Source organism: Schistocerca cancellata, chromosome 5 (assembly GCF_023864275.1).
Source record: "Schistocerca cancellata isolate TAMUIC-IGC-003103 chromosome 5, iqSchCanc2.1, whole genome shotgun sequence".
In the NCBI taxonomy this organism is placed as follows: domain Eukaryota; kingdom Metazoa; phylum Arthropoda; class Insecta; order Orthoptera; family Acrididae; genus Schistocerca; species Schistocerca cancellata.
The window spans coordinates 701,311,169-701,322,165 of record NC_064630.1 but is presented as its reverse complement, the minus strand read 5'-3'; positions in this window follow the sequence as shown (position 1 = coordinate 701,322,165).

The following is a 10,997-nucleotide window of genomic DNA, read 5'->3' as shown; positions in this document are numbered from 1 at the left end:
CAGTAATTGACTTGTTAACTAAATACACTCTTAGTGGAATATTTGTCCTAAAACAGAACTGAAGAATATAATACTGCTTTCAGTGTCACATGTGTGGACAACAAAGAATACTTAAAACGAATTTCAAAGATATGATATGCTTTTATAACTTCATAAATAAAAACATAAGAAGATGTACTCCTGCACAGTATTCAGACATACAGTATTTCTACTAAGATCACGACAAAGAAGATTATTGAGAAAACAGGTAACTTAAAACATAAAAGCTTCTACAGTAATTATAAGGAATGTATGTATAATGAATACTAAATTATGGATGCTCTATTTTTAACAACTTTACCAGAGTAATTACAGTTTATCTTGTTAATTATCTTCTCTTCAGTAAGATGTTTCATGTTATGATATCACAATATCTAGACAGATTTTCTAAAATTGTTGACTTAATATACAATGTACTTCAGATAAATCTGGAAACGTTTTTCACGTCAGCTAAATGTGTTAGAATTTTCCTGGTTTATTGTTTTGTATGTTTTGTATTTATAAGCAGTTAATAACTCATTATCTTATATCCACTTGAAATCATTGGTCTGAACTTGAGCTGAAAGTACAATCATGTTCATCTATCTCTTGTATAATATCTGTTTAACATGAACACACATCATAGGAATAATGAGAAATTAAATGACCAGTAGAACTTTAGTTACAGGTTAACAAACCAACTTAAATGACAGTGTGATATAACAATATGTTATATAAGTTATGTATTCATAGGAAAGATATACTTGACATGATCAGTTACTACTGGAGCCTAGATACACTTACTGAGAAAAGAAAGAAGAAAACAAAATGAAACTGTACAGGGTGAAAGAGTACATGATGAGATGGAACCAAGTCAAATTTACAAAGAAGTTGGCAGTTTGAGCCCATTTATCAATATGAAGCTGCAACCCCTCTGGACAGAATACAGTTCTGTTGAAACGGGTGTCATAAACTTGTTTCATGGTCTCCTGAGGCAAGCTGATCCACAACTGGTGTAACTAGTCCTTAATATCCTGGATACTGACACTGAAATGGCATTGACACCTGATCTTACTCTTCACACATGCGTGCGCACGCGCGCACACACACACACACACACACACACACACACACACACACACACATATACAGGGTGTTTCAAAAATGACCAGTATATTTGAAACGGCAATAAAAAGTAAACGAGCAGCGATAGAAATACACCGTTTGTTGCAATATGCTTGGACAACAGTACATTTTCAGGCGGACAAACTTTCGAAATTACAGTAGTTACAATTTTCAACAACAGATGGCGCTGCAAGTGATGTGAAAGATATAGAAGGCAACGCAGTCTGTGGGTGCGCCATTCTGTACGTCGTCTTTCTGCTGTAAGCGTGTGCTGTTCACAACGTGCAAGTGTGCTGTAGACAACATGGTTTATTCCTTAGAACAGAGGATTGTTCTGGTGTTGGAATTCCACCGCCTAGAACACAGTGTTGTTGCAACAAGACGAAGTTTTCAACGGAGGTTTAATGTAACCAAAGGACCGAAAAGCGATACAATAAAGGATCTGTTTGAAAAATTTCAACGGACTGGGAACGTGACGGATGAACGTGCTGGAAAGGTAGGGCGACCGTGTACGGCAACCACAGAGGGCAACGCGCAGCTAGTGCAGCAGGTGATCCAACAGCGGGCTCGGGTTTCCGTTCGCCGTGTTGCAGCTGCGGTCCAAATGACGCCAACGTCCACGTATCATCTCATGCGCCAGAGTTTACACCTCTATCCATACAAAATTCAAACGCGGCAACCCCTCGGCGCACGAGAGACATTCGCTAACGATATAGTGCACAGGATTGATGACGGCGATATGCATGTGGGCAGCATTTGGTTTACTGACGAAGCTTCGTCAATAAACAGAACTGGCGCATATGGGGAACCGAAAAGCCCCATGTTGCAGTCCCATCGTCCCTGCATCCTCAAAAAGTACTGGTCTGGGCCACCATTTCTTCCAAAGGAATCATTGGCCCATTTTTCAGATCCGAAATGATTACTGCATCACGCTATCTGGACATTCTTCGTGAATTTGTGGCGGTACAAACTGCCTTAGACGACACTGCGAACACCTCGCGGTTTATGCCACATCGCACGGCCGACGTCTTTAATTTCCTGAATGAATATTTCGATGATCGTGTGATTGCTTTGGGCTATCCGAAACATACAGGAGGCGGCGTGGATTGGCCTCCCTATTCGCCAGACATGAACCCCTGTGACTTCTTTCTGTGGGGACACTTGAAAGACCAGGTGTACCGCCAGAATCCAGAAACAATTGAACAGCTGAAGCAGTACATCTCATCTGCATGTGAAGCCATTCCGCCAGACAAGTTGTCAAAGGTTTTGGGTAATTTCATTCAGAGACTACGTCATATTATTGCTACACATGGTGGATATGTGGAAAATATCGTACTATAAAGTTTCCCAGACCGCAGCGCCATCTGTTGTTGAAAATTGTAACTACTGTAATTTCGAAAGTTTGTCTGCCTGAAAATGTACTGTTGTTCCAAGCATATTGCAACAAACGGTGTATTTCTATCGCTGCTCGTTTAGTTTTTATTGCCGTTTCAAATATACCAGTCATTTTTGAAACATCCTGTATATATATATATATATATATATATATATATATATAGCATTTAATAGAATTCTCACAAAAATGTCATTAAAAGTATATTATAAAAGGCGCCAATGATAATATACACTCCTGGAAATTGAAATAAGAACACCGTGAATTCATTGTCCCAGGAAGGGGAAACTTTATTGACACATTCCTGGGGTCAGATACATCACATGATCACACTGACAGAACCACAGGCACATAGACACAGGCAACAGAGCATGCACAATGTCGGCACTAGTACAGTGTATATCCACCTTTCGCAGCAATGCAGGCTGCTATTCTCCCATGGAGACGATCGTAGAGATGCTGGATGTAGTCCTGTGGAACGGCTTGCCATGCCATTTCCACCTGGCGCCTCAGTTGGACCAGCGTTCGTGCTGGACGTGCAGACCACGTGAGACGACGCTTCATCCAGTCCCAAACATGCTCAATGGGGGACGGATCCGGAGATCTTGCTGGCCAGGGTAGTTGACTTACACCTTCTAGAGCACGTTGGGTGGCACGGGATACATGCGGACGTGCATTGTCCTGTTGGAACAGCAAGTTCCCTTGCCAGTCTAGGAATGGTAGAACGATGGGTTCAATGACGGTTTGGATGTACCATGCACTATTCAGTGTCCCCTCGACGATCACCAGTGGTGTACGGCCAGTGTAGTAGATCGCTCCCCACACCATGATGCCGGGTGTTGGCCCTGTGTGCCTCGGTCGTATGCAGTCCTGATTGTGGCGCTCACCTGCACGGCGCCAAACACGCATACGACCATCATTGGCACCAAGGCAGAAGCGACTCTCATCGCTGAAGACGACACGTCTCCATTCGTCCCTCCATTCACGCCTGTCGCGACACCACTGGAGGCGGGTTGCACGATGTTGGGGCGTGAGCGGAAGACGGCCTAACGGTGTGCGGGACCGTAGCCCAGCTTCATGGAGACGGTTGCGAATGGTCCTCGCCGATACCCCAGGAGCAACAGTGTCCCTAATTTGCTGGGAAGTGGCGGTGCGGTCCCCTACGGCACTGCGTAGGATCCTACGGTCTTGACGTGCATCCGTGCGTCGCTGCGGTCCGGTCCCAGGTCGACGGGCACGTGCACCTTCCGCCGACCACTGGCGACACCACCGATGTACTGTGGAGACCTCACGCCCCACGTGTTGAGCAATTCGGCGGTACGTCCACCCGGCCTCCCGCATGCCCACTATACGCCCTCGCTCAAAGTCCGTCAACTGCACATACGGTTCACGTCCACGCTGTCGCGGCATGCTACCAGCGTTAAAGACTGCGATGGAGCTCCGTATGCCACGGCAAACTGGCTGACACTGACGGCGGCGGTGCACAAATGCTGCGCAGCTAGCGCCATTCGACGGCCAACACCGCGGTTCCTGGTGTGTCCGCTGTGCCGTGCGTGTGATCATTGCTTGTACAGCCCTCTCGCAGTGTCCGGAGCAAGTATGGTGGGTCTGACACACCGGTGTCAATGTGTTCTTTTTTCCATTTCCAGGAGTGTAGTTCATGTTTCTGTAATTCCTTGGTCTTCACTCAGCATTTCCAGGAAAACAGAGAAAAGTAGAGGATAGCAGCTTTAGCATTTTGACACGAAATATTATTCCACACATCTTACATGTTGTAAGTGATTCTACAAACAGTTTTAAATTTGTTACGGGTGCCCTTTGCAATATATACTAACATACTATTTGATTTTTTACTTCAAGACATTCTTTAACACTCTAAGGGAAAATACTGATTAGATGGCTTTTTTAATTTTATTTTAAAAGAGACATATTTTCTTTTGTCACTGCAGTAAACTGTTGTACAGTATGCGACTAGTAATTACTTGTTCTTTGTTAATTTGAGTCTACTTCCTTCTACATGATAGTCATTTTTTCTTCTTGTATTATGTTTGTGATATTTCCGATTAGCAATGCAGTGCAGATAGTTTTCAAGTACACTGGTCTCCAAAATTAAAGCAACAAATTGAAATTTTGCAAGATTGTATTTATTTTGCCTCAAAACATTATAATCTGGTGACAGTAAAGTAGAAACAATGTAAAGAATATGGAATGTAATCAGCTGCAAACTGCATAACTGTAGACAAAAATGTTCTTCGTTTTTTCCAACTTAATAGATTTGCACACATATTCTGACAGATGGTTAATGTGCTTGGTATGTGACCACCTCAGGCATCAATACAGGCATGACAACGACAGGACATGTTGTGAATGATGTAATAAATCTCATGTTGAGGGAATAACGCCCATTGTTCCTGCATAGCTGCTTACAAGTCTTAGAGAGTGGTTGCTGGATGCTGATGTGATGCAATCCATCTCCCTAGAGCATCTCAGACATGCTCTATGGAATTCAAATCAGGAGAGCAAGCAGGCCACACCAAGCATGCAGTATCTTCCATTTCCAAAAGAACATCGACCATGCATGCTCCATGAGGTCGAGCATTATCGTCCATCAATACGAAGTCTGGGCTCACAGCACCTCGCAACAACTGAGCATGGGACCCAAGACCTCATGGTACCTGACATCAGTTAAATCTTGCTGGTTCTTGTACAGTTTCATGAAGAGGTGTTCAAGTGGTCAACATAATCCCTGCCCCCACCAATATACTCAATATCGGTCTCTTACCACAATGTTTGGGTCCCAAAATCATGTTCCACATGCTCTCCAGATGCGAATCTGTCAAGAATCACTCTCCATACGAAATCGGGACTCATCTGTGGAAAGAACATTGGCCCACCGTTTGACCATCCCGGTGGCAAGTTGACGGCTCCATTCTAGATGTTCCGTTCCTTGAAGTAGCGCCAGAGATAAACAGCAGGTCCCCAACAATGAAGGCCACTCTGCTGAAGCATTCTCTGCACCTTTGCATTAGTACAAAATGTCCAGAGGAAGATGAGAGGTCAGATGCCAGTTACAGTGCAGTACTAAGGCAGTGCTGCCGTGCCCTTGCAGTCAAATAACGATTCACTCTTTCTGATGTCTCACTTGGTCAGCCATGTCCTGTTCTCCAGGATACAGTTTCAGTATCTATTAACTGTCACCTAATCCAAGAAACAGCAGAATCATTCACATTAAGCCATCAGGCCACATCAGTTTGTGACTCTCCTGCGTTGATCGGAATGCCATCTTCCGTGCAGTATATATATGTATATGTATATATATATATATATATATATATATATATATATATATATATATATATATATATATATATATATATATATATCCCTGAATTTATTCTGCAGGATTCTCTAGGTGATACTTTTGTGATGTATTGTACGGCTCTCTGTTGTAATCTTAATACCCTTTGTGTGTGCATATTTGCAACGTTTCCCCACATCAGGATGCCGTATGGGAGGTGCAAATGGACTAGTCCATAGTACATTGTTTGTAGAATGTGTCTGTTTACTGACTTTGATGTTTTTCTCATCAGGAATATGCTTGAACCTATTTTGCTGCAAGCGTTATTTATGTGATTCTCCCATGTCATACACCTATCCAGTATTAATACCTAGAAATTTATAGCTGTCTGTCTCCTTTAGTTGTAGATCTCCAAGCCTGACAGTAACGTTGTCCAAAGTGTGTTTTTTGTTTGCATGAATCTGCATACATGTTGTTTTGTTTCCATTTATGAAGAGGTTGTTTTCCCTGAAAAACTATTTCCACTTTTCATATTTAGCGAAGCCTTCTCTTGCAAGTCATCTGCTGTAAAACTATTAACAACAAATGATGTGTCATCTGCATATATGACAACACTATCAAATTCTGTTTTGGTCATATCATTGACATGCAGGGTAAAAAGGGGTGGACCAAGGACAGATCCTTGAGCGACCACATATTTCACATTTTCAAAACTTGAAAAGACACTTGTAATATTATTTTTCACTTTTTGCTTTATTTATAAACACTGCTTTCTATTTTCCAAAAACGATTCAATGATGTCTACTGCTCTCTCCCTTATACCATAACAATGAAGCTTTTCTAATAGGATGCCATAGTGTACACAATCAAAAGCTTTTGATAGGTCAAGGGACATGCTGCAGACTTTCTTCTGTTCATCAAGCGCTTTAGTTACAGGTTTTACGAATTCAGCTACTGCTGTTTTGTTAAATTTGCCCTTTCTGAACCCATGTTGTTCCTTGTTGAGAATATTGCATGTTTCTATAACATTTAATATTCTGTCTTTCATTGTGATTTCAATCATTTAAAAAGTACAGAAGTAACAGTTATAGGTCTGTAATTACCTGAATTCATATGAGTCTTTCTTTCAGCCCCCTTTATATACAGGGATCGCTTCACTGTTTTTCATACGCTTTGGAAATATATCTTCTTCTATAGATAAGTTTATCAGACAGGGTAATGGCTTTACTAACCACTGCAAGCAGCATTTAATTAGTTTAGTGAATATACCATCTAGTCTCTCGATGTTTTTAGACTAGGTATTTCTTTTACAATTTCTGATTAATTTGTTGGGACCAGGAATATGCATTTTGTCTTATATGGAATGTTTATTGTGTTTATTTAGGAAGTATAATTTTGATTTATTAGTTCGTCCACAACTTCAATATAAGGTTTGTTTTTAAAGTATTGTTGATATTTTGTGCATCCCTGAGTTCCCTCCTATTTACCTCAAGTGTTATTAGTGTTTTGCCCCCTTTACCTTTCCTCTTAATTTATGAGAGACAGTATCTTAGTGATATTTGTTGAGGTTGCTATCTTGTTTTCATAATATGTCGATTTATTTTCTTTTATCAGTTTGTTATATGATTTCTTATTTTTCCGATATGCACCTTTATTTTCTTGAGTTGACCTTAGCTGACAATTTTCATACATATTTTTCACCTCTTCCCTCTTCCTTTTTACCTCTCTTGTGAGCTAGTTTTTGTTATACTTTCATTTATATTCCTATGTGCTAATGGACGTACAACATCTATATAATGGCCTAATGTATTGCAGAATGATTCACATCCTTTATCTAGGTTTTCTGTTGAATATACTTCTGTAAAGTCTTTGGTTTCCAATAATCTAGGTAGCTGCTCTAGGTTTGTTTGCTTAGTTTGTCTAACCTCTTTAAAAAAGTTCTGACCTTCATACATTGCCTGCTACTTCAACTGATACCCTATAGTGGTCTACAATGGTTGCATATATGACCTGTAGTGTCTGCCTGCTTGTGATCCATTAGTGAACTATTAATATTTCTGTATTTTTACAGCATAAGTTTCAATCAGATCTTGAAAACTCCTTGTATAACAGTTGTCATCTGGTGTGTTAATATTTACATCACCTGCTACAGTTATAAAAGGGAATTCCCTGTTAGACTTATCTAACATGACTTCTGAATCTTTTAGAAATCCATTTAGCTGACAGTTTGGTGATCTGTAGACCCCTATTATCACACACACGTTTCCACATTATATGTTATCTGTATTGCTGTAGCTTCAAATACCATTTCTGTCTACTGGCCATGGAATGATATTCTTTATTTTACTGTGTACATGGACTGCCATCCCTCTCTCCTCTTATGTTCAGATCTGCAGAAACTAGCAATTTTTTTTATATACCTGTATGCTGTAAATATGAATTTCATTTCCCTTTAGCCAACGTTCTGACATAATAAATATACACTCCTGGAAATGGAAAAAAGAACACATTGACACCGGTGTGTCAGACCCACCATACTTGCTCCGGACACTGCGAGAGGGCTGTACAAGCAATGATCACACGCACGGCACAGCGGACACACCAGGAACAGCGGTGTTGGCCGTCGAATGGCGCTAGCTGCGCAGCATTTGTGCACCGCCGCCGTCAGTGTCAGCCAGTTTGCCGTGGCATACGGAGCTCCATCGCAGTCTTTAACACTTGTAGCATGCCGCGACAGCGTGGACGTGAACCGTATGTGCAGTTGACGGACTTTGAGCGAGGGCGTATAGTGGGCATGCGGGAGGCCGGGTGGACGTACCGCCGAATTGCTCAACACGTGGGGCGTGAGGTCTCCACAGTACATCGATGTTGTCGCCAGTGGTCGGCGGAAGGTGCACGTGCCCGTCGACCTGGGACCGGACCGCAGCGACGCACGGATGCACGCCAAGACCGTAGGATCCTACGCAGTGCCGTAGGGGACCGCACCGCCACTTCCCAGCAAATTAGGGACACTGTTGCTCCTGGGGTATCGGCGAGGACCATTCGCAACCGTCTCCATGAAGCTGGGCTACAGTCCCGCACACCGTTAGGCCGTCTTCCTCTCACGCCCCAACATCGTGCAGCCCGCCTGCAGTGGTGTCGCGACAGGCGTGAATGGAGGGACGAATGGAGACGTGTCGTCTTCAGCGATGAGAGTCGCTTCTGCCTTGGTGCCAATGATGGTCGTATGCGTGTTTGGCGCCGTGCAGGTGAGCGCCACAATCAGGACTGCATACGACCGAGGCACACAGGGCCAACACCCGGCATCATGGTGTGGGGAGCGATCTCCTACACTGGCCGTACACTACTGGTGATCGTCGAGCGGACACTGAATAGTGCACGGTACATCCAAACCGTCATCGAACCCATCGTTCTACCATTCCTAGACTGGCAAGGGAACTTGCTGTTCCAACAGGACAATGCACGTCCGCATGTATCCCGTGCCACCCAACGTGCTCTAGAAGGTGTAAGTCAACTACCCTGGCCAGCAAGATCTCCGGATCCGTCCCCCATTGAGCATGTTTGGGACTGGATGAAGCGTCGTCTCACGTGGTCTGCACGTCCAGCACGAACGCTGGTCCAACTGAGGCGCCAGGTGGAAATGGCATGGCAAGCCGTTCCACAGGACTACATCCAGCATCTCTACGATCGTCTCCATGGGAGAATAGCAGCCTGCATTGCTGCGAAATGTGGATATACACTGTACTAGTGCCGACATTGTGCATGCTCTGTTGCCTGTGTCTATGTGCCTGTGGTTCTGTCAGTGTGATCATGTGATGTATCTGACCCCAGGAATGTGTCAATAAAGTTTCCCCTTCCTGGGACAATGAATTCACGGTGTTCTTATTTCAATTTCCAGGAGTGTATGTGGTAGCTCTGCAGCTACTAGTACTTCTATCTGTTGTAATTTCCAGGATGTATACTATACATTCTGCTGCAAGATCCTTATATTATAAATACTTGTGATAATTTTTTGATTTTCTAAGACACTTTTTTTTACCTGCTCGAACAAAAACCCTGCTCCATCAGATGTTTCTGCTGCTTTGTTCTTTCTCCTCTCCTGTATCTTGCTTGCAGAATCTCTGCCACAGCTTCTTCTTCTGCAGGTGGTGACACAGCTTATTCTGCCAGTGACGACACTCCTCCTTCTGCTGGTGATGACACTGCTCCTTCTTCTTCCTCGTCTTCTGCTGTTGATAACACTGCTTTTCCGTCATTTTCCGGGCACAGTGAAGTTTCGGCTTCTGTTCTTTCCTCTTGTTGTGTTGAGCCCGTTATTGGATACAGTATTGTATGTTTTATTTCTTCCCTCATTTCTACATCTACATGGTTACTGTGCAATTTACACTTAAGTGCCTGGCAGAGGGTTCATCGAACCATTTTCATACTACTTATCTACCATTCCACTCTCGAATGGCGCGTGGGAAAAAGGAACACCTAAATCTTTCCGTTCGAGCTCCGATTTCTCTTATTTTATTATGATGATCATTTCTCCCTACGTAAGTGAGTGGCAACAAAATATTTCACATTCGGAAGAGAAAGTTGGTGATTGAAATTTCGTAAGTAGATCTCCCCGCAAAGAAAACCGCCTTTGTTTGAATGACTGCCACCCCAACTCGCGTATCATATCAGTGACACTCTCACCCCTATTGCACGATAACACGAAACGAGCTGCCCTTCTTTGCAGTTTTTCAGTGTCCTCCATCAATCCCACCTGCCACTTTTCGCACCATACAGAAATTTTCTCTAGATCATTTTGTAATTGTAATTGATTATCTGATGATTTTACTGGATGATAAATTACAGCGTCATCTGCATACAATCTAAGGGGGCTGCTCAGATTATCACCTAGATCGTTTATGTAAATCAGGAACAGCAGAGGGCCTATGACACTACCTTGCAGAATGCCAGATGTCACTTCTGTTCTACTCGATCATTTACCGTCTATCACTACGAACTGTGACCTCTCTGAGAGGAAATCACAAATCCAGTCACACAACTGAGACTGTCGACAGGACTCATTACTTCATGAGAATAAAGAGCTAGCTGTGTTGCACAAAAACGATATTTTCTGAATCCGTGTTGGTTATGTATCAATAAGTCATTTTCTTCAAGGTGATTCAT